Raw genomic sequence first — 25,449 nt, forward strand, 5'->3', positions numbered from 1 at the left:
GCTGCCTCCTCCGACCTCCGACGCTGCCTCCTCCGATCTCGCGACGCGCGGAGGCGCCGCCACATCGACCGGTCGCAGGTGAACCTTCTCCTTCTCCTGCGAATCTTCTCCTTCTCCCGCGCCGCTAGGGTTTGGGGATTCGATTCGAGCCGTTGCGGCACCGTTCTCTTCTGCCGGATTGCGTCGCTTGGTTGGATTTGGGGGTTCTCTTCTGCCGCTAGGGTTTGGCTGGATTTGGTTGGACTTGGGGTTCTCTTCTGCCGCTAGGGTTTGGCTGGATTTGCGTCGCGTGGTTGGATTTGGTGGGGGATTCGGGGATCCCTAGGAGCGGGATGAGCGTGAGCGTCTCCAGCACCCAGAACACAAACGCCTCTCTCCTCCGCCTGTTTTCCTCTTCTTCGCCAGATCGAGCGAGCGCCTCCCCCTGGTACCTACCGATCGATCCATCCCCCTTTTAATCCACGATTCTTATATCCTGTTGTCCATGAGATCGCAATCCACTAGCTTTTACCTCGATTTCTTTGTTCCTCCCGAGTCCAGCGGGCGCAATTAGTATGACTTGCGACAGGACAGATGGAAATTCTTGCATTCTTTCGCCCGATTCGGGGTTTTGGTTGCTCGAAATTGCTTCAGGGGGGAAACTGTTTTCCTTTAGTTTGGGTACACCGTGTAGAGCTACAATCTGGTATCTAGGGTGTGAATTCTACTGGCGCATCAACGCATATGCTTTATATATTATACATGCCTTTTGTTGTGCTCATAGCTGCTGTGGGTTCACACTGATTGAAGTTGTTCTGCCTTTGGAGGGATTTAACATATATATGGAGGCTATGTTCACCACTTGGTAGATGTTGGTTGCTTTGTTGTCCCTGTTTGTCATGTACTGTGATTGTCAGATGTGCATTTTACATTTTGTGAATGGATCCATGCATGTTTTAATGCAAGCAATTAGTGTCAAAACATGGTTCATTATCACCCTTTTTCTATGCACATGCACGTACTGTACCTCTCTAATATGCAAATCCTGCTTGTTTGTAGCATTCTGTAGATGTCATTGCTTGGTTAGCTGAATTTGGACCAGTGATGTCGCTGAATTTGGACCAGTGATGTGTACTGATTGCCTTGTTACCAAATATTGATGTGCTGCTATTTCATTCTGAGAATAGATACCACTTCTTCCTCTGTTGCATCAGTAGTACAATTTTGCGTAATTTCCGTACTAGCAGATCAAATATTTATGCCACTTTAAAACCACTTCAAGGTTTATAGTACTTACTTATGTTAACATTTTTAGTGGTTTACTGCTAGCTTTTTATCAATCTATCCAACATTTTTAGTACTTACTTATTTGACATTGCTCATTGCTCCTTGTTTATTAGGGTGATCATGGATCAGGACATTGCCATTTTTGTCCCAGCCAGGCAGAAAGTTGAGATCGTCGACCTTACCTCCTCCGACGATGATGGTGCAGCTTGTCGTAAAGCTAGGGATGCTGCTGCTGCTAAGCGCGCAGCTAAGCGTGCAGCTAAGCGTGCAGCTAAGCGCGCAGCTAAGCGTGCAGCTAAGCGCGCAGCTAAGCACGCAGCTAGGGAGGCTGCTGCTAGTGAGGCTGCTGCTAGGCGTGCTGTCAAGCTGACACATCGAGGTAACACTCTATGGTCTTTCCTTATATTCAGGATAGTTACAGGATAGGTACAATACTTATGTCTTTCCTTATATGTAGGTCCCAGGATAAAGGGACGTGACACATATGACAAGTACTGCGTGTTTCCCAATCGTGTTAGCATGAATCCTGAACAAGTTAAAACCTTGAAGTATGAAGCTCGTATGCTGAAACCAACAATTCCTTTCTACGTGTGCACTATGAAGGAAGGAAATACCCTGGAAGGCAAAGCAAAAATGGTAAAGAAACCCTTTCTATGCTAGCTGTAGTGTTTACATTGCTTCTATTTCCTTTCTATGCTAGCAGTAGAATCCCTTTCTATGCTAGCAGTACTGTTTACATGTGCTGAACAAGTTTTTGCATATTATTATGTTGACAGTGACTTGCTCCATTTTTTTGCAGTACTTCACTAGGAAGTTCAGCAAGGCCTACATCTCAAAGAATCTTGACCTGCCAGCAAATGTGAAAGTGTTCTCCAACAAGGAAAGCTGTGGGAAAGTGAGGATGATCATGGGCAAAGGAAAGGCAACAGGTGCACAGATCACAACAAACTGGAGAGTTGTGGTGGAGAATACCAGGATGGAGATAAATGATATCTTCATATTTAGGTTTCGTGTTAGCGCCAAAGATGGTCTCTTGTTGTTCGTTAAAGAACTCAAGTAATGACCTAGGCTGCATTCTCTAAGTACTTGTAATCAAACTTCTAAGTAGATGTTGGCTGGATCTTAAGTACCTGTAATAGCTAGGCTGGATCTTATGGGCTTGTATAGCTCTTGCTTTTGGTCACTTTGGAGCACCATCTATGGTTGCTTTTGGTACTATGTATGGTTGCTTTTGGTGGTATGAAATGCGAATTATGGTTGCTTTTGGTGGTATGAAATGTGTGTTATGGTTATTTGGTGGTATGTAATGCAAGTTATGGCTTTGTAGGTCTGTAGGTGATGTATATGAAATTCAAGTTTGGTGAAATTCAAGTTATTGTCTTGCAAATTCTGAATTTAAACAACACAGCAGATCATATCTTATAAAAGTGAAAGGATTACCTATCTAACAAGATCACTTCTATAGCATACTGGTAACGTCCAGTTCAGGCGAACTGGAGGTGCTGGGTTCGAGTGCTCGTGCCCCAGGTACCAAAACTTTTTTTGCAAGTTTTGAATTTAAACAACACAGCAGATTATATCTTATAAAAGTGAATGGATTACCTATCTAACAAGATCACTTCTATAGCATATTGGTAACGTCCGATTCAGTGACCCGGAGGTCTGGTTCGAGTGCCCTGTAACAAAACTTTTGCAAGTTCTGATTTTACACAACACAATCAAAGCCAATTTACAAGCACAGCAGAAGCAACACAAATCCAGGACAAAGCAGAACTTGCAAATACATAATTCATAATTTAAACAACAACAAACTTTGCAGATCCATAATTCAGTACAACCAAACACCATAATTCATGAATCATTCAGTACAAGCAAACAACATCCAGTACAAGCAATGTTAAGACAGCAACATCATCCACTCATGAAGAATATCCCAATACAAGCATTCAAGGAGAAAATCCCAGTACAAGCAAGTTGTAGCTGCAGACATCCATCCATTACTCATCATCGTCGAAACCAAAAACAGGAACCCGATGCCCAGTCTTGTTACCTTCATCATCCTCGCAGTACTGGTACATTGTCTGGTCGGGCTGATTTTGTTCCTCATCCTCGATGTCCTGCTCAACCACTACCTCCTTCCTCCTCTTCTTAAATTTTTGTACAACTACAGCATCAACTAATACACATTCCCGGTCCCTTCGCAATATGATTTGCACATGTGATTCTTTAGTTTGCAGCGGAACTTCCGTTGAGTTGTCATCTTGGTAGCTAAGTCCAGTACCACCGACTCCCTTTTCAAGTTCATTTTCAGCCACACTCCAGAGATGTCGATGCTGAAATTTTTGCACAACTTGCCATTTTCCACGCAAAGCTGTGTCTGGCACATAAAACACTTTGGTTGCTTGTGTTGTCAAAATAAATGGATCATTCTTGTACCAGCATCTGCCTGTGTTAATGCTTTTGAAGTGCCCATCATCCCGCACTCCGGTCTTCTTCTTGCCACCTAGATCAAACCAGTCACACCGAAATAAGACCACCGAACGGTGGACGCCTTCACTGGAGTTGTACTGCAACTTGATGATGCCTTTGAGCTGACCGTAGAAATCAATGTACTCATTGTCATGTTTTCCCTCGGAAACAATCCCACTGTTTTGTGTCTTCCTATTTTTCTCCCTGTCAACAGTGTGGTACCGGACGCCATCAACAATACATGCTGAATACACCCTCACTCTCTTGTCCGGTTGGCACGCCAAAGCATACAGATCAGCACTGATATCTTCCAAATTTCCAATCTGCACAAATAACCCAGGGTGAAAAGCACATATAGAAAATCCATTCGCAAATCATTTAGCAAATCATATAGAAAAGCACATATAGAAAGTGGTAACTGGACCAAGGCTAAAGATCTCACATGAGCCTGAAACCATTTAGCAAATCCATTCGCAAGCCATTTATCAACATTTATATTACCACCTTGCCACTGCAACTCTTCCTTGCACAGCCTGCAATGGCAACAAAATTTAGCATCAAAACAATAGTCTGAAACCAGATGGTTGTATGTGCACTACATGTTAAGAGATGAAAATTGCAGATAGCATCTACTTTCACAAATAAGCATTTAGTTCATTTACATTATTGTCATTTATTATCTGTGGAGCATGGCATGCTAATTCTTTCATAACAGATATCTCTAATATGGGTTCACAAGAAATTTGAAACTTTCACAAATAAGCATTTAGTTGACAGATGATGAAGAGGTACATACGTGATGTATGGTTGAACCTCCGGGCAACTTCGGAGCACATACCAAACCATCTTGTCATATTCAGCACCAGCCTCCAAGTATTCTGACGCTCCAATGAAATTCACACCGTGCTTGAACACCGAGACATCACCAACATGAGAATCATCCCGCTCTATATTTCTGCCCGGCCGGTTAAATCTCGTTTCCATATCATCGAAGTACCTTGAGCAAAATGTCAGACACTCATCAACAACATATGCTTCCGCAATTGATCCCTCAGGTCTAGCCGTGTTCCGCACATAGCGCTTACATGTAAGCAACCTTCTTTCGATTGGGAACATCCAACCATACTATACAGGGCCTCTAAGCAATGCTTCTTTTGGTAGATGCACAGCCAAATGGACCATCACATCGAAGAATGATGGCGGGAAGATCTTCTCAAGCTTGCAAAGGATAACTGGGATTTCCCTTTCAAGTCTTTCCAGAACATCTCGCTTCAATGTTTTGCAGCACAACTCTCTAAAGAAGTTTCCTAGTTCAGCAACTGCTTCATATATGTCGTGATGCATAATTCCTCGGAGGCCTGCCGGTAATATTCTTTGAAGCAAGATATGGCAGTCATGTGTTTTCAGCCCTTGAAGCTTGCATCCATCAGCAGAAACACACTTGGATAGGTTAGCCGCTTACCCATCTGGAAACCTCACAGCCCTTATAAATTCACAGAATGCAAGCTTCTCTTGTTTACTCATCGTATACCATGCTTCGGGCATTTCAAATGATTCTGATCCATCTTCAACAGGCCGTAGATGCAACTCTTTTCTTATGCCCAGGTCTTCCAAATCTAGCCTTGAATTAAGTGTGTCCTTTGTCTTCCCTTCTATGTTCAGAAATGTCCCAAGCAGGTTGTCGCATATGTTTTTCTCGATGTGCATTACATCGAGATTATTCCTCAACTTTAGCTCTGACCAGTATGGCAAGTCCCACAAACATGACCTCCGGCTAAAGCATTGTCCTTCCTCCCTCTTTCTTTTCTTTTGAAGCTTTCCAGGTCTCACATCCTTGACCTTGTCAAGTTGCTGTTGCAGCTCCTCTTTAGTGAATTCCGACGGCTTCTCGCGGGTTTCAGCCTCTCCATTGAATTCTTGTTCGATGAAGAAAGCGGCGATGGCCGATGAAGCAAATCTTGTTCCTTATTCTTTTCGAGCAAGGCTCTTTGTCGCACCGCACACACGCCTGATATCCTGCTGTGATCCTCCCGCACAAAGTGTGCAGTGCCGGGAAATCATGAATACACCATATGATTGCAGCACGGAGATCAAATTTATCGCGGCTCAGGGCATCATAGGTACGTACACCCATCCAGAGCTGCTGCAGTTCTTCTACGAGGGGCTCCATAAAGACGTCGAAGTCTTTTCCTGGAGACTCTGGACCTGGAATCAGCAACGTCATCATAAAGTTTGACTGGTCCATACATGCCCACGGAGGAAGGTTGTAGGGCACCACAAAAACTGGCCACATACTGTAGGAGTTACTCATGTTTCCAAATGGGTTAAAACCATCCGTGGCAATCCCGAGCCTTATGTTCCTTGCATCAGCGGCAAAGTCTTTATATGTATCGTCGAAGTCCTTCCATGCATCTCCATCAGCTGGATGGCTGAGCTCATTATCCACAGGTTGGCGCTTGATCTTGTGCCACTGCACCTCCTCCGATCCTTTCTCTGAAATGAACATCCTTTTCAACCTTGGAGTCAATGGAAAGTGCCTCAAAACCTTCGTCGGTATCCGCTTCTTCCCATCTGCATCTATCCACCTCGAGGCATTGCATTTAGGGCAATTGTCAAGCTTGGCATAGTCCTTCCGAAACAAGACACATCTATTCGGGCAGACATGGATCGAAACATAACCCAGACCCAGTTTGCGGATTATGCTCAATGCATCATCATAAGACCTGGGAACCGAGCTATTAGGGAACTGCAAGTTCAAAATATGGAGTATTGCATTGAATGCAGCATTGCTGATCCGATAGAAAGACTTGACGTGGAGCAACTTCACAGTGAAGGTAAATCTTGAAAATTTACCCCCTTCAACAGCTGCTCGCTTCGCCTCTTCTATCACATCGGCAAACAATGACCTCTGTCCATCCTCAAGGTCTTCAGACATGTACAGATCCCTCAACAGGTCAGGAATTCTATCATCTTCAAACCCATCCTCTTTCTCCATACCATCTTGCAGAACATCTTCGATAAAATCAAAGCTAGCATCATCACCATGGTGTCCTTGTGCATCAGGTTCAGCATGTTCAGGTTTAGCATGTTCAGGTACAACATGTAAAGGTTCTCCATGATGGATCCATCTATCATATGTGCTGGCCATCCCATTAAGGAGCAAATGATCTTCAACTCTTCCTTGAGGTAGTTGTTTCCTGTTCATACAGTGCTTGCATGGGCAAAAGATGTGAACACCCTCGGCAAAAACTGTGCGAACATGTAGCATGAACTCTTCCACTCCCTTGAGGTGTTCATCGGAAAGCCTTCGCACTCCTTTAGTAATCCATGTTCTATCGGCCATCTGCCAAATGAAAACAATGTAACAGCTTAGCATATTGGATAACTTGATACAAAGCTAGCAGTAAACCACTAAGAATACAAAAAAAGTTTTCTACCAAACCTAGCAATACAAAGATAATATCCTGCTACACAAAAGCACCATTTTCTCACAGCATACCTCTACATTTAATTAGCATGAACTATTAGCAATGAGCTAACAGGAGTAGCAGCATGCAAAACTAAATCAAACCAAAATCCAGAACTAGATCCTGCTTCTCTGCTTCTCTGATTCGAAACTAGCACTAAATCCTCACAACTAGCAACCCTAATCCAGAACTAGCACTAAATCCTCACAACTAGCAACCCTAATCCAGTACCCAGCTTACCCTGTCAAAACGAGATGGCCCTTCTGCCGTCGGATCCACGCCGCTGCGGTTGCTTCCGGTCACCTCCGCCCCCGCCCCGTACCGGCTGGTCGCCTCCGCCCCCGCCCCTCACCGGCTGTCGCCTCCGCCCCCGCCCCGGCCGGTCGCCACCACGCAGCAGCGGCAACAACCGCAGCACCAGACAGGGTCGCACCGCCGGTCACCACCGCCCCCTCTCCCACTCCCGCCGGTCACCACCGCCCCCTCTCCCGCCGGTCACCACCGCCCCCTCTTCCACCGGTCGCACCAGACATGGTCGGGATTGATTTTCTGCTAAGTGTCGGGAGCGTGTACCTGTCTGTTAACGAGGACACAGCTATTGGAGGATTTAGTTATTATGTAGAGTGGTATCTAAAATAAAATCAAAAAAGTTTCGTAGCTCAGCGGTTGGAATCGGTTCGGGTGGAGCGTGAGGTCCTGTGTTCGATCGCCACCAACGCATATTTTTGCCACCAACGCATATGTAGAGTTCCATTCGGTACTGGACTGGGCCAATCGGGCCCATTCGAACTAAACCCAACAGGCTGGGTAGGATCTGGCCAAATAAACCCAACAGGCTGGGTAGGACCTGGCCCAGTCAACGTGGGCTCAGATTAGTTAAATTGGTGCTCTTCCTGCCAGTGGGTCCCCCTGTCAGTAAGTGACACATAAGCGAAAATGACACCTAACTACTGACACGTAGGCAAGAGTGGTGAAGTGTCAGTCTAGTCATCAGAGCTAAAAACCTTACCGATCGTATGACCATCAAAATTGGTCGTCAGCGGCCAGAATTAAGGTCATGGGCCATATCATTTTCAACATGACCAATTCCTCTCAAATAATTATGACCTTCCTAACTAGAAAGGTCGTAGGAAATCAGGGTTTGGACCCTCCCATACGGCCTATGACCAATTGCTGCAAAATGGTCGTAGAGTTATGACTAATATATCCGTGGTCATTGTCAGAAGGTCATTAGTTAACACATTTCTTGTAGTGTGTGGGATGCTGAAGGAACTCCATTGTGATCCACGGATACCTGTTATCAAGTATACCTACTATGATGGGGAAATCCTAGCCAAGTGCAGAGTATCGGTCCAACTACCGACAAAACTGCTGATGAGTCGTATAATGCCATACGGAGAAGCCAAAACCATCACCACAGCCTATCACATGGCCCTATTCAAGGCAATCCTTGAGATAAGGCAGCACAAGTCAGTAGAGCTGCTATGTTCAGAGTATTCTCATATACCTCATGCCGAGGAAGATGAGGATCCCACTCTGAATCATCTGGTGTTAGCACACAGAAGCCCTGAAGCTGTAGCATAGCACATGGATAGCTGTAAGTCTTTATTGACCACGATGTACCTTTTACACATGAAGATGAGGGGTGAGATTGAGCACATGCTAATTGAGTTCACGGACCCTGATAAAGTCCAAACTCGGATGCGTGATCTGAGGGCACAACCACAACACACTACACCTTTCTTTAGCCTAGACAGCTATGTAGATTTGAGTGACCAGTTGTCCCAGAAAGATCCACTCACACCCAACTTTGTCCCACACTGTCCGCATGTGTCAGCATCATATGAGTCTGGATATGGGGGAGATGATTCCAGGAACCTAAACTGCTCGGAGTCACCAATCGAGAATTCGACTGGTTGGCGTTTCGGGGAACCATTTGGGGATGAAGGAGAACGCATCACCTGTGATACAGAGGATGAAGGAGGCGCGGTTAACCAAGACGTTAACCAAAGCTTTGGGCAGGAAGAGAAAGACACCAACTCCATTTCTTTAGATCTAGAGATGGGACTAACCAAAACATCCCAGTACGTTGTAGGTGAGAGTTCTGGAACTAAGAAAAAGAAGAAGAAGAAGAAGATGAGAGGTCAAGTGAGTAGAAATCCTCCATGGATGGTAGAAGAAGGTGAGCTGTATCCTACTGGGGATACATATGAGTCATTATCCAGCTACTTTGGCATGACAGATCTCTGTCTCGGCACTTCGTCCGATTCAGATTACATACCTACTGGAAGGACCTTCATTCCGGACGGTGTTCGGAAGACAAATCGTTGTACCGGATGGACCCCAGGGATGTACGCGGAGGTGAGTTATGATGACGAGGAGTAGAGCTCCAAGGAAGAATAAAGTAATCTAGGTGGTATTGTAATAGAACGTATTTTTAAATTCCGTTGGCTTGGGCTTTAATCCAAATAAGTGGTTTATATATACCACATGTAATATAAGTGTGTATGTTATGTAATATACAAAGTATATGCATAATAAATGTTTGTTTTGTATTTGCTTCTTGATTTCATTGTGTGACTAGTTCTGGGCAATGAGTTGAGCTCAGAAAACATTTGCATGGTGTAATTATGAGTAATAGTTCTTTGTTACTGATGTCTACGCCCCCTCCTTTTCCTGTAGACAGTGTTGGGCCTCCAAGAGCAGAGGTTTGTAGAACAGCAGCAAGTTTTCCCTTAAGTGGATCACCCAAGGTTTATCGAACTCAGGGAGGAAGAGGTCAAAGATATCCCTCTCATGCAACCCTGCAACCACAAAGCAAGAAGTCTCTTGTGTCCCCAACACACCTAATAGGTGCACTAGTTCGGCGAAGAGATAGTGAAATACAGGTGGTTGATGGCGTGTAACTCACACGTTCGTTGGGAACCCCAAGAGGAAGGTATGATGCGCACAGCAGCAAGTTTTCCCTCAGAAAGAAACCAAGGTTTATCGAACCAGGAGGAGCCAAGAAGCACGTTGAAGGTTGATGGCGGCGGGATGTAGTGCGGCGCAACACCAGGGATTCCGGCGCCAACGTGGAACCTGCACAACACAACCAAAGTACTTTGCCCCAACGAAACAGTGAGGTTGTCAATCTCACCGGCTTGCTGTAACAAAGGATTAACCGTATTGTGTGGAAGATGATTGTTTGCAGAAAACAGTAGAACAGTATTGCAGTAGATTGTATTTCAGTATAGAGAATTGGACCGGGGTCCACAGTTCACTAGAGGTGTCTCTCCCATAAGCCAAACAGCATGTTGGGTGAACAAATTACAGTTGGGCAATTGACAAATAAAGAGGGCATGACCATGCACATACATATTATGATGAGTATAGTGAGATTTAATTGGGCATTACGACAAAGTACATAGACCGCCATCCAGCATGCATCTATGCCTAAAAAGTCCACCTTCAGGTTATCATCCGAACCCCCTCCAGTATTAAGTTGCTAACAACAGACAATTGCATTAAGTATTGCGCGTAATGTAATTAGTAACTACATCCTTGAACATAGCACTAATGTTTTATCCCTAGTGGCAACAGCACATCCACAACCTTAGAACTTTCTGTCACTGTCCCAGATATCAATGGAGGCATGAACCCACTATCGAGCATAAATACTCCCTCTTCGAGTTACAAGCATCTACTTGGCCAGAGCATCTACTAGTAACGGAGAGCATGCAAGATCATAAACAACACATAGACATAACTTTGATAATCAACATAACATAGTATTCTCTATTCATCGGATCCCAACAAACGCAACATATAGAATTACAGATAGATGATCTTGATCATGTTAGGCAGCTCACAAGATCCGACAATGAAGCATAATGGGGAGAAGACAACCATCTAGCTACTGCTATGGACCCATAGTCCAGGGGTAGACTACTCACACATCACTCCGGAGGCGACCATGGCGGCGTAGAGTCCTCCGGGAGATGATTCCCCTCTCCGGCAGGGTGCCAGAGGCGATCTCCTGGATCCCCCGAGATGGGATCGGTGGCAGCATCTCTGGAAGGTTTTCCGTATCGTGGCTCTCGGTACTGGGGGTTTCGCAACGGAGGCTTTAAGTAGGCGGAAGGGCAGGTCAGGAGGTGGCACGAGGGGCCCACACCATAGGGACGCGCGGCCAGGGGCCAGGCCGCGCCGCCCTAGGGTGTCGCCACCTCGTGGCCCCACTTCGTCTCCTCTTCGGACTTCTGGAAGCTTCGTGGCAAAATAGGACCCTGGGCGTTGATTTCGTCCAATTCCGAGAATATTTCGTTACTAGGATTTCTGAAACCAAAAACAGCAGAAAACAGCAACTGGCACTTCAGCATCTTGTTAATAGGTTAGTTCCAGAAAATGCATGAATATGACATAAAGTGTGCATAAAACATGTAGATAACATCAATAATGTGGCATGGAACATAAGAAATTATCGATACGTCGGAGACGTATCAGCATCCCCAAGCTTAGTTCTGCTCGTCCCGAGCAGGTAAAATGATAACACAGATAATTTCTGGAGTGACATGCCATCATAACCTTGATCATACTATTTGTAAAGCATATGTAGTGAATGCAGCGATCAAAACAATGTATATGACATGAGTAAACAAGTGAATCATATAGCAAAGACTTTTCATGAATAGTACTTCAAGACAAGCATCAATAAGTCTTGCATAAGAGTTAACTCATAAAGCAATAATTCAAAGTAAAGGTATTGAAGCAACACAAAGGAAGATTAAGTTTCAGCGGTTGCTTTCAACTTGTAACATGTATATCTCATGGATATTGTCAACATAGAGTAATATAATAAGTGCAATATGCAAGTATGTAGGAATCAATGCACAGTTCACACAAGTGTTTGCTTCTTGAGGTGGAGAGAAATAGGTGAACTGACTCAACAATAAAAGTAAAAGAATGGTCCTTCAAAGAGGAAAGCATCGATTGCTATATTTGTGCTAGAGCTTCTATTTTGAAAACATAAAGAGAGCATAAAAATAAAGTTTTGAGAGGTGTATGTTGTTGTCAACGAATGGTAAGTGGGTACTCTAACCCCTTGCTGTGCAAACCTTCAAAGAGCGGCTCCCATTTTATTTTATTTTTGGGTGGCACTCCTTCCAACCTTTCTTTCACAAACCATGGCTAACCGAATCTTCGGGTGCCTACCAACAATCTCATACCATGAAGGAGTGCCTTTTTATTTTAGTTTTATTATGATGACACTCCTCCCAACCTTTGCTTACACAAGCCATGGCTAACCGAATCCTTCGGGTGCCGCCCAACAATCACATACCATGGAGGAGTGTCTATTTTTGTTAATTAATTTGGGACTGGGAATCCCATTGCCAGCTCTTTTTGCAAAATTATTGGATAAGCGGATGAAGCCACTAGTCCATTGGTGAAAGTTGCCCAACAAGATTGAAAGATAACCACCACATACTTCCTCATGAGCTATAAAACATTGACACAAATCAGAGGTGATAAATTTTGAATTGTTTAAAGGTAGCACTCAAGCAATTTACTTTGGAATGGCAGGAAATACCATGTAGTAGGTAGGTATGGTGGACACAAATGGCATAGTGTTATTTGGCTCAAGGATTTGGATGCATGAGAAGTATTCCCCCTCGATACAAGGTTTAGGCTAGCAAGGTTATTTGAAACAAACACAAGGATGAACCGGTGCAGCAAAACTCACATAAAAGACATATTGAAAACATTATAAGACTCTACACCGTCTTCCTTGTTGTTCAAATTCAATACTAGAAATTATCTAGACCTTAGAGAGACCAAATATGCAAACCAAATTTTAGCATGCTCTATGTATTTCTTCATTAATGGGTGCAAAGTATATGATGCAAGAGCTTAAACATGAGCACAACAATTGCCAAGTATCACATTACCCAAGACATTATAGCAAATTACTACATGTATCATTTTCCAATTCCAACCATATAACAATTTAACGAAGAAGAAACTTCGCCATGAATACTATGAGTAGAAACTAAGGACATACTTGTCCATATGCTACAGCGGAGCGTGTCTCTCTCCCATAAAGTGAATGCTAGGATCCATTTTATTCAAACAAAACAAAAACAAAAACAAACCGACGCTCCAAGCAAAGCACATAAGATGTGATGGAATAAAAATATAGTTTCAGGGGAGGAACCTGATAATGTTGTCGATGAAGAAGGGGATGCCTTGGGCATCCCCAAGCTTAGACGCTTGAGTCTTCTTGATATATGCAGGGGTGAACCACCGGGGCATCCCCAAGCTTAGAGCTTTCACTCTCCTTGATCATGTTGCATCATACTCCTCTCTTGATCCTTGAAAACTTCCTCCACACCAAACTTAGAACAACTCATTAGAGGGTTAGCGACAATAAAAATTAACATGTTCAGAGGTGACACAATCATTCTTAACACTTCTGGACATTGCATAAAGCTACTGGACATTAATGGATCAAAGTAATTCATCCAACATAGCAAAAGAGGCAATGAGAAATAAAAGGCAGAATTTGTCAAAACAGAACAGTTCGTATTGACGAATTTTATTGAGGCACCAGACTTGCTCAAATGAAAATGCTCAAATTGAATGAAAGTTGCGTACATATCTGAGGATCACTTACGTAAATTGGCATAATTTTCTGAGTTACCTACAGGGAAAACAGCCCAGATTCGTGACAGCAAAGAAATCTGTTTCTGCGCAGTAATCCAAATCTAGTATGAACTTTTCTATCAACGACTTTACTTGGCACAACAAAACACTAAACTAAGATAAGGAGAGGTTGCTACAGTAGTAAACAACTTCCAAGACACAAAATAAAAACAAAGTACTGTAGGTAAAAACATGGGTTGTCTCCCATAAGCGCTTTTCTTTAACGCCTTTCAGCTAGGCGCAGAAAGTGTGTATCAAGTATTATCAAGAGATGGTGCATTCTCAGCGGGGTGTGAATTGTTCTCAACTATGCATATTATATTGGATACATAAGTTTTAGCATCTCCCTTTTCATTAGTCTTAGGCGTGCTACTCTCATCAAACAAATTTTCAGGAACAAGCCAAGCATAGTTATTTTCTAGCGCATCATTCATAGCTAGGAGTTTACATGGTATTGGTGCTTTGATCTCCCCACCATCATCAATATTATTAGTGTATCTTATTCTATCCATGTCCATCTTTTCAAAGAGACTAACAAAATTGGTATAAGAACCAAGCATATCAAATTTAGCAAAGACCTTTCTAGCCTCTCTTGCTATACCACCAAATTCTCAAAGAAGGGTTTCTAAAACAAAATCTTTCTTTTCCCCTTCTTCCATATCACCAAGTGTGAGAAACATGTGTTGGATTATAGGATTGAGATTAACAAATTTAGTTTCCAACATGCGAACTAAAGCAGCAGCAACAATTTCATAGGTAGGGGCAAGGTCTACCAAGTGTCTATCCTCAAAATCGTCAACGGTACTGACATGATTGAAAAACTCTTCTATATTATTTCTCCCAATTATAGACCCACGTCCTACCGGTATGTCTTTTGTGGTAAAATTAAAAGGAAACATGATGAATCAAGTAAAGTAAATGCGAGTAACTAATTTTTTGTGTGTTTTTGATATAGCAAGCAAGATAGCAAATAAAGTAAAACTAGCAACTAATTTTTTTTGTATTTTGATATAGTGCAGCAAACAAAGTAGTAAATAAAACTAAGCAAGACAAAAACAAAGTAAAGAGATTGAGAAGTGGAGACTCCCCTTGCAGCGTACCTTGATCTCCCCGGCAACGGCGCCAGAAAAAGAGCTTGATGGCGTGTAACTCACACGTTCGTTGGGAACCCCAAGAGGAAGGTATGATGCGCACAGCAGCAAGTTTTCCCTCAGAAAGAAACCAAGGTTTATCGAACCAGGAGGAGCCAAGAAGCACGTTGAAGGTTGATGGCGGCGGGATGTAGTGCGGCGGAACACCAGGGATTCCGGCGCCAACGTGGAACCTGCACAACACAACCAAAGTACTTTGCCCCAACGAAACAGTGAGGTTGTCAATCTCACCGGCTTGCTGTAACAAAGGATTAACCGTATTGTGTGGAAGATGATTGTTTGCAGAAAATAGTAGAACAGTATTGCAGTAGATTGTATTTCAGTATAGAGAATTGGACCGGGGTCCACAGTTCACTAGAGGTGTCTCTCCCATAAGACAAACAGCATGTTGGGTGAACAAATTACAGTTGGGCAATTGACAAATAAAGAGGGCATGACCATGCACATACATATTATGATGAGTATAGTGAGATTTAATTGGGCATTACGACAAAGTACATAGACCGCCATCCAGCATGCATCTATGCCTAAAAAGTCCACCTTCAGGTTATCATCCGAACCCCCTCCAGTATTAAGTTGCTAACAACAGACAATTGCATTAAGTATTGCGCGTAATGTAACTAGTAACTACATCCTTGAACATAGCACTAATGTTTTATCCCTAGTGGCAACAACACATCCACAACCTTAGAACTTTCTGTCACTGTCCTAGATATCAATAGAGGCATGAACCCACTATCGAGCATAAATACTCCCTCTTGGAGTTACAAGCATCTACTTGGCCAGAGCATCTAGTAGTAACGGAGAGCATGCAAGATCATAAACAACACATAGACATAACTTTGATAATCAACATAACATAGTATTCTCTATTCATCGGATCCCAACAAACGCAACATATAGAATTACAGATAGATGATCTTGATCATGTTAGGCAGCTCACAAGATCCGACAATGAAGCATAATGGGGAGAAGACAACCATCTAGCTACTGCTATGGACCCATAGTCCAGGGGTAGACTACTCACACATCACTCCGGAGGCGACCATGGCGGCGTAGAGTCCTCCGGGAGATGATTCCCCTCTCCGGCAGGGTGCCGGAGGCGATCTCCTGGATCCCTCGAGATGGGATCGGCGGCGGCGGCGTCTCTGGAAGGTTTTCCGTATCGTGCCTCTCGGTACTGGGGGTTTCGCAATGGAGGCTTTAAGTAGGCGGAAGGGCAGGTCAGGAGGCGGCACGAGGGGCCCACACCATAGGGCCGCGCGGCCAGGGGCCAGGCCGCGCCGCCCTAGGGTGTCGCCACCTCGTGGCCCCACTTCGTCTCCTCTTCGGACTTCTGGAAGCTTCGTGGCAAAATAGGACCCTGGGCGTTGATTTCGTCCAATTCCGAGAATATTTCGTTACTAGGATTTCTGAAACCAAAAACAGCAGAAAACAACAACTGGCACTTCGGCATCTTGTTAATAGGTTAGTTCCAGAAAATGCACGAATATGACATAAAGTGTGCATAAAACATGTAGATAACATCAATAATGTGGCATGGAACATAAGAAATTATCGATACGTCGGAGACGTATCAGTGGTATGAATATATATGAGCAGTAGCAACGGCACCAGAAAAGTGCTTTGCCCAGGACAGTAAACAAGCAGTAGTAACGCAGCAGTAGTAACGCAGTAAAACAGTAAACAAGCAGCGATAGCAGTATTTAGGAACAAGGCCTAGGGATTAGACTTTCACTAGTGGACACTCTCAACATTGATCACATAACAGAATAGATAAATGCATACTCTACACTCTTGTTGGATGATGAACACCATTGCGTAGGATTACACGAACCCTCAATGCCGGAGTTAACAAGCTCCACAATTCAATGTTCATATTTAAATAACCTTAGAGTGCATGAAAGATCAACACGACTAAACCAAGTACTAACATAGCATGCACACTGTCACCTTCACACTATGTAGGAGGAATAGATCACATCAATACTATCATAGCAATAGTTAACTTCATAATCTACAAGAGATCATAATCATAGCCTACGCCAAGTACTAACACGGATGCACACACTGTCACCATTACACCGTGCAGGAGGAATAGAACTACTTTAATAACATCACTAGAGTAGCATGTAGATATATTGTGATACAAAACACATTGCAATCATAAAGAGATATAAATAAGCACTTCACTATGCCATTCATAACAGTGAATAAGTATTCTGTGAAATATAGCCTAAGAGACCCACACGGTGCACACACTGTCACCTTTACACACGTGGGACAAGGAGTCTCCGGAGATCACATAAGTAAAATTCACTTGACTAGCATAACGACATCTAGATTACAAGCATCATCATATGAATCTCAATCATGTAAGGCAGCTCATGAGATTATTGTATTGAAGTACATAGGAGAGAGATGAACCACATAGCTACCGGTACAGCCCCGAGCCTCGATGGAGAACTACTCCCTCCTCATGGGAGACAGCGGCGTTGATGAAGATGGCGGTGGTGTCGATGGAGGAGCCTTCCGGGGGCACTTCCCCGTCCCGGCGGCGTGCCGGAACAGAGAGTCCTGTCCCCCAGATCTTGGCTTCGCGATGGCGGCGGCTCTGGATGGTTTCTCGTACCGTGGCTTTTTCGTCTCGAGGTTTTAGGTCGAGGGGCTTTATATAGGCGAAGAGGCGGCGTCAGAAGGTCGAAGGGTCGCCGACACTATAGGGGGGCGCGGGCCCCCCCTTGGCCGCGCCGGCCTAGGGTTTGGTGGGCCTGTGCCCCCTCTCTGGCGGTTCTCGTGTGTTCTGGATGCTTCCGGGCAAAATAGGAACCTGGGCGTTGATTTCGTCCGATTCCAAGAATATTTCTTTACTAGGATTTCTGAAACCAAAAACAGCAGAAAACAGCAACTGGCACTTCGGCATCTTGTTAATAGGTTAGTTCCAGAAAATGCACGAATATGACATAAAATGTGTATATAACATGTAGAAATCATCAATAATGTGGCATGGAACATAAGAAATTATCGATACGTCGGAGACGTATCAGTTACAGGACTAGGGGGAAAATGGCGTTAGTAGAAACCAAAGATGCTCGAAGAGAGCGGGAGGCGAGAGAAAAAGAGGAGGCGGATGCAACAGCTAGAGCAGAGAATGCACCACCACCACCACACCCAATGATGCACCTAGACTTCCAACAGTATATGAGAGCAATGGAGGAAGATAGGAGGCGGTACCAGGAAAGTCAAAGCAAGAACATGCAAGACTTCTTTACCCACATCATCAATGATAAGGGTAATGAAGGCAAGGGAGTAACCCTATCAGACTTCCAAAATGCAAGACCACTACCTTTTACATCAGCTCCAGAACCAATGGACGCTGAAGATTAGCTCATGGATACAGAACGGAAGCTGAGGACCGTTGGATGCAACGATGAGGAGAAGATTCAATATACTACTTATCTGTTGTCAGGACCAGCAGCGTTATGGTGGGAGAATCTTGTAGCAGTACACCCTCCAGATAAGGTGTTCACCTGGGAGGAGTTCAAGAAGAAGTTCCGGGATTCCCATGTTCCGGAGAGCGTGGTGGAGCTGAAGAAGAGGGAGTTTGACGAACTACGTCAGAATACTGCACCCATTATGCAGTATGTTCGGGATTTCAATAGGTTGTCAAGGTATGCACCGGAGGATGTTGATACGGATGAAAAGAGAAAGAAGCGGTTCATGAAAGGCATGAATCCATACATGAAGATGCAACTGAGGTTGGCACGGACTGCTAAATTCCAGGATGACTACAGGCAAGTCCAGGAGGATAGGAGGAAGAGGGCTCGTATCGAGCCAAGGAAGTACCCAATTAGCAAACCAACACCTGATCGGAGTTTCAAACCCCGATTTCGACCTACTACTGGTAATCAATACAACCGGGGAGGTCAGAGTCAAAACCCAATCAATCAGATCATTTGCAACAATTGTGGCCAGAGAGGTCATTTGCAGAAGGATTGTCAAAAACCCAGAATCATCTGTTATGGTTGTGGGAAGGATGGACACATCAAGCCGGAGTGTCCAAACAAGGCGTCTTGGAGCGGACAGAGCTCAGGAGGACGAGGTGGAAGTAACAACAACAACAACCGCAACAACAACAACCGCAACTACAACAATAACAAAAACAAGAGGGGAAAGCCTTATGGAAAGCTGAATTGCATATCTTTGGAGCAAGCGGAAGAGTCGGATCAAACAGTCTTAGGTACGCTAAGCATTCTTACTCATCCTGGCAAAGTCTTATTTGATACTGGAGCAACCACATCATTTCTTGCACTGGAATTTGTGGAAAAATTCGGGCTTAGATGTTCTAAGTTAGAAACCCCTATAACTGTTCTATCCGCGGGGGGAATGATCTTAGTCACCCACGTGAAAGACGCACAAGTCATAACCATATGAGACTGTGTGTATTTCGCGGACCTATTCATCATTCCCATGAAGGACATATCCGTCATCCTAGGAATGGACTGGTTGACAGAGAATGGAGCGGTGATCAACTGTGGAGACAAAACAGTATCACTTCGCAACTCTATTGGAGGCTGAATAGTTTTCCAAGGAGACAAATACAGTGAGTTGGAGATAGGATTGGAGCTCAATAGTTTGAAGGAGGTGAGGATTGAAGATATCCCTGTAGTAAATGAATTTCCAGATGTATTTCCCAAGGAACTACCGGGCATGCCACCCGATAGAGAGATAGAATTCACAATCGATCTAATTCCAGGCACAACACCAATAGCACAACCACCATATAAGATGGGACCAAGGGAGTTAGTGGAACTAAAAGCTCAGATAGATGATTTGGAACAGAAGGGATTTATTCAAGAAAGTGTGTCACCATGGGGTACACCAGTCATTTTTGTGGATAAAAAAGATGGTGGAAAGAGAATGTGTGGAGATTACAGGAATCTTAACATTGTAACTATCAAGAACAAGTACCCTTTACCTAGGATACAAGACCTTTTTGATCAAGTTCAATGAGCTGGAGTCTTCTCGAAGATAGATTTACGGTCAGGATACCATCAAATCAAGATCAAGAAGGAGGATGTGCCAAAAACAGCGTTTGTATCAAGGTATGGACACCATGAATACTTGGTTGTACCATTTGGACTAACAAATGCACCAGCAATTTTCATGAATTTGATGAATAAGATATTCATGAAGTACTTGGACAAGTTTGTGATAGTATTCATAGATGATATTCTAATCTATTCCAAAGATAAAGAAGAACATGCCAAGCATTTGAAGATAGTTCTGCAAATTTTGAGAGAACATCAGCTATATGCAAAGTTCAGCAAGTGCAAATTTTGGTTAGATAGTGTTGAATTTCTTGGACATGTCATAACCAAAGAAGGCATAGCGGTAAATCCAAGCAAGGTTCAGTCAGTATTGGAATGGAAGTCACCCAAAAATGCTAAGGAGATACGAGGATTCCTTGGTATGCTAGGTTATTATCGGAAATTCATAGAAGGATTTTCAAAGATTGCCGGACCAATGACCAAGCTACTCAAGAAAAATACTCCATTTATGTGGACTGATGAGTGTGAAGCCAGCTTCCAAACACTCAAAGATAAGTTAACCACAGCACCGGTGTTAGCAGTTCCTGAACATGGAAAGGATTACACGGTGTATTGTGATGCTTCCAAGAATGGACTTGGATGTGTTGTTATGCAAGATAGGAAAGTAATAGCCTATGGATCAAGACAGTTGAAACCACATGAACACAATTACCCAGTACATGATCTGGAGTTAGCAGCAGTTGTCTATGCTTTGAAGAGTTGGAGACAATTTCTACATGGATCCAAGTGTGAGTTATACACCTATCATAAGAGTTTGAAATACTTCTTCACTCAGAAGGAATTAAACATGAGATAGAAGAGATAGTTAGAGTTGATTAAGGATTATGACCTTACAATCAATTATACACCAGGAAAGGCTAATGTAGTAGCAGATGCCTTAAGAAGGAAGAGTACGGAAAATCAACCTACGGAATGGGAGATTCCAAAGGAACTTCTGAAAGAGCTAGAGGACGCTCAGATTTTGTTTATTCAAGGTGATGTTAAAGGAAGTGTAGCAACCATGAGGATTATGGATGAAATGTATTCAGACTTGAAGTATGAGATTATCCGAAAACAAGCGGATGATTTGTTCATCCAAGAAGAAATCAAAAGGATTGGAGAAGAAAGACCATCGGAATTCAATCTAGGGGAGTTTGATTCACTATACTTCCAGAAAAGAATATGTGTACCGGATAATCCAGAAGTGAAGTCAATCATATTAAAGGAAGCACATGAAACCCCTTATTCAATACATCCGAGAAGTACTAAGATGTATATGGATTTGAAGGAGATGTTCTGGTGGAACAACATGAAAAGAGAGATAGCACAATATGTCTCTGAATGTCATACATGTCAGCGAGTGAAGGCAGAACATCAAAGTCCTGCTGGATTACTCAAGCCACTAGAGATACCGGAGTGGAAATGGGATGAAATCGGAATGGATTTTGTTACTGGTCTACCAATGACTAGTAAGAGGAAAGATATGATATGGGTAGACTTACCAAGAGTGCTCATTTCATAGCAGTAAATACAAAAGATACTACGGAGAAGCTTGTGGATATATATGTTAAGGAGATAGTTAGCAAGCATGGAGTACCAAAGAAGATAGTCTCAGATAGAGGTTCAATTTTCACATCAGCACTTTGGAAACAACTCCAAGAAGCTTTGGGATCCAAGTTGGATTTCAGTACAGCATATCATCCACAAACCGGAGGACAAACTGAAAGAACCAATCAGATACTTGAAGACATGCTTAGAGCTTGTGCTCTGAACTTTGGAGGCTCATGGGAGGACCATTTACCTTTGGCGGAATTCTCATATAACAATAGTTATCAGAGTAGCATCCAAATGGCACCGTACGAAGCATTGTACAGAAGGAAGTGTAGATCACTCATACGTCTCCAACGTATCGATAATTTCTTATGTTCCATGCTTGTTTTATAACAATACCTACATGTTTTGTTCACACTTTACATCGTTTTTATGCATTTTCTGGAACTAACCTATTGACGATATGCCGAAGTGCCAGTTCCTGTTATCTGCTGTTTTTGGTTTCAGAAATCCTAGTAAGGAAATATTCTCGGAATTGGACGAAATCAACGTCCAGTATCTTATATTTCAAGGAAGCTTCCAGAGCACCGAAGAGGGGCCAGAGGAGAGCCAGGTGGGCCCCACACATGGTGGCGGCGCGGCCAAGGGGGGGCGCCCCCCTGGTGTGTGGAGCCACCAGACCCCCTCTGACTCCGACTCTTCGCCTATTTAAGCCTTCCTGACCTAAAACATCGATAAGAATAAGCCACGGTACGAGAAACCTTCCAGAGCCACCGCCATCGCGAAGCCACGATCTGGGAGACAGAAGTCTCTGTTCCGGCACCCTGCCGGGACGGGGAAGTGCCCCCGGAAGGCATCTCCATTGACACCACCGCCATCTTCATCACCGCTGCTGTCTCCCATGAGGAGGGAGTAGTTCTCCATCGAGGCTAAGGGCTGTACCGGTAGCTATGTAGTTAATCTCTCTCTCCCATGTACTTTAATACAATGATCTCATGAGCTGCTTTACATGATTGAGATTCATATGATGAGCTTTGTAATCTAGATGTCGTTATGCTATTCAAGTGGATTTTACTTATGTGATCTCCGGAGACTCCTTGTCCCACGTGTGTAAAGGTGGCAGTGCACCGTGTGGGTCTCTTAGGCTATATTTCACAGAATACTTATTCACTGCGTTATGATTTGAGTTGGATGTCTCTATGAAATTGTGGTGTGTTAGTACCTCCTATGAATGCTCACAGTGACAGCGTGGGGTGTTTATTAGTACTTGGGAATACATCTTTAAGGTTTGCCTACATGATGAATTAGAGTTCGTTATCTTGCCAGAGAGTAATTCGGAATAGCATAGTGAAGTGCTTATTTATATTCCTTTATGATTGCAATGTTGAGAGTGTCCACTAGTGAAAGTATGATCCCTAGGCCTTGTTTCTAAGCATTGAAACACCGTTTCCAACAAGTTCTGTTGCATGTTTACTCGCTGCCATATTTTATTCAGATTGTTATTGCCACTCACATCCATCCATATTACTTGTATTTCACTATCTCTTCGCCGAACAAGTGCACCTATACATCTGACAAGTGTATTGGGTGTGTTGGGGACACAAGAGACTTCTTGTATCGTGTGTGCAGGGTTGCTTGAGAGGGATATCTTTGACCTATTCCTCCCTGAGTTCGATAAACCTTGGGTGATTCACTTAAGGGAAACTTGCTGCTATTCTACAAACCTCTGCTCTTGGAGGCCCAACACTGTCTACAGGAATAGAAGCGTGCGTAGACATGAAGCTATTTTCTGGCGCCGTTGCCAGGGAGGAAAGGTAAAAGGCACTCACACTCCGGTCCCAGGTAACTAAGTTATTTTCTGGCGCCGTTGTGTGTGCTCGAAGCTATTTCCTTTAGATCCTGCAATTGCATCTTTTTGTTTCTTGTTTTTCACTAGTTAGGCATAATGGAAAGCAACTATGAGCTTTTTAATCTATTTCCTGAGTTAAGACATGGATTGTTTGATGCGAAAATTAAACCTATTTTGCATGCTAGAAGCAATGATATTAGTATGAACGCTTTGAACACCATTGTTGCTAATGATATAGAAAGTTCTAAGCTTGGGGAAGCTGGTTTGGATGAGTATGATATTTTTAGTCCCCCAAGCATGGAGGAGAAAATTTTCTTTGATGATACTTTGCCTCCTATTTATGATGATTATAATGATAGTGGTCTTTTGGTGCCGCCTACTATGGAGAGTAAATTTTATTATGATTATACTATGCCTCCTACACTTGATGAGAATAATAATGATAGCTACTTTGTTGAATTTGCTCCCACTACAATTAATAAGAATGACTATGCTTATGTTGAGAGTAGTAATAATTTTATGCATGAGAATCATGATAAGAATGTTTCATTTGATAGTTATATTGTTGAGTTTGTTCATGATGCTACTGAAAATCTTTATGAGAGAGGAAAATATGGTTGTAAAAATTTTCATGTTACTAAAACACCTCTCTACATGCTGAAAATTTTGAAGTTACACTTGTTTTATCTTCCTATGCTTGTTGCATTATGCTTCATGAATTTGTTTATCTACAAGATTCCTATGCATAGGAAGTGGGTTAGACTTAAATGTGTTTTGAATTTGCTTTTTGATGCTCTCTTTTGCTTCGATTCTTATTTCTTGCGAGTGCATCATTTAAATTACAGAGCCCATCTTAATGGCTATAAAGAAAGCACTTCTTGGGAGATAACCCATGTTTTTATTTTTGCTACAGCAATTTTGTTTTATATTTGAGTCTTGGAAGTTTTTACTACTGTAGCAACCGCTCCTTATCTTTATTTTATTGCATTGTTGTGCCAAGTAAAGTCTTTGATAGTAAGGTTCATACTAGATTTGGATTACTGCGCAGAAACAGATTTCTCGCTGTCACGAATTTGGGCAGTGTTCTCTGTAGGTAACTCAGAAAAATCTGCCAATTTACGTGCGTGATCCTCAGATATGTACGCAACTTTCATTAGTTTTGAGAATTTTCATCTGAGCAAGTTAATTGCCCCAGAAAAATTTGTCTTTACGGACTGTTCTGTTTTGACAGATTCTGCCTTTTATTTAGCATTGCCTCTTTTGCTATGTTGGATGGATTTCTTTGTTCCATTAACTTCCAGTAGCTTTGAGCAATGTCCAGAAGTGTTAAGAATTATTGTGTCACCTCTGAACATGTGAATTTTTGATTATGCACTAACCCTCAAATGAGTTTTTTTTGAGATTGGTGTGGAGGAAGTTTTCAAGGGTCAAGAGAGGAGGATGATACAATATGATCAAGAAGAGTGAAAAGTCTAAGCTTGGGGATGCCCGCGTGGTTCATCCCTGCATATTTCAAGAAGACTCAAGCATCTAAGCTTGGGGATGCCCAAGGCATCCCCTTCTTCATCGACAAATTATCAGGTCACCTCTAGTGAAACTATATTTTTATTCCGTCACATCTTATGTACTTTACTTGGAGCGTCTGTGTGTTTTATTTTCGTTTTGTTATTTTCATTCTCTGAATAAATGCTTGTGTGGGAGAGAGACAGGCTCCGCTGGTTCATATGAACACATGTGTTGTTAGCTTTTAATGTTCATGGCGAAGGTTGAAACTGCTTCGTTCATTGTTATTTGGTCGGTTCAGGAAATGTTGCATATGACGAAACACTTGCATAATCTTGTAGATCATTGAGCTTTGATAACTTTATTCTTTGCAAACGTTTTGAGGTATTTAGATGGTAAGGCTTGCTGGATAAATAAGTTAA

General features: G+C 43.1%; 1 pseudogene; it reads right to left on the reverse strand.

The window, feature by feature from the left end:
* Positions 1-3,263: 3,263 nt before the first annotated feature.
* LOC139832339 (uncharacterized) lies at positions 3,264-7,078 on the reverse strand (annotated as a pseudogene).
* Between the last annotated feature and the right edge of the window lie 18,371 nt (positions 7,079-25,449).

Source organism: Lolium perenne, chromosome 1 (assembly GCF_019359855.2).
Source record: "Lolium perenne isolate Kyuss_39 chromosome 1, Kyuss_2.0, whole genome shotgun sequence".
Classification (NCBI taxonomy): Eukaryota; Viridiplantae; Streptophyta; class Magnoliopsida; order Poales; family Poaceae; genus Lolium; species Lolium perenne.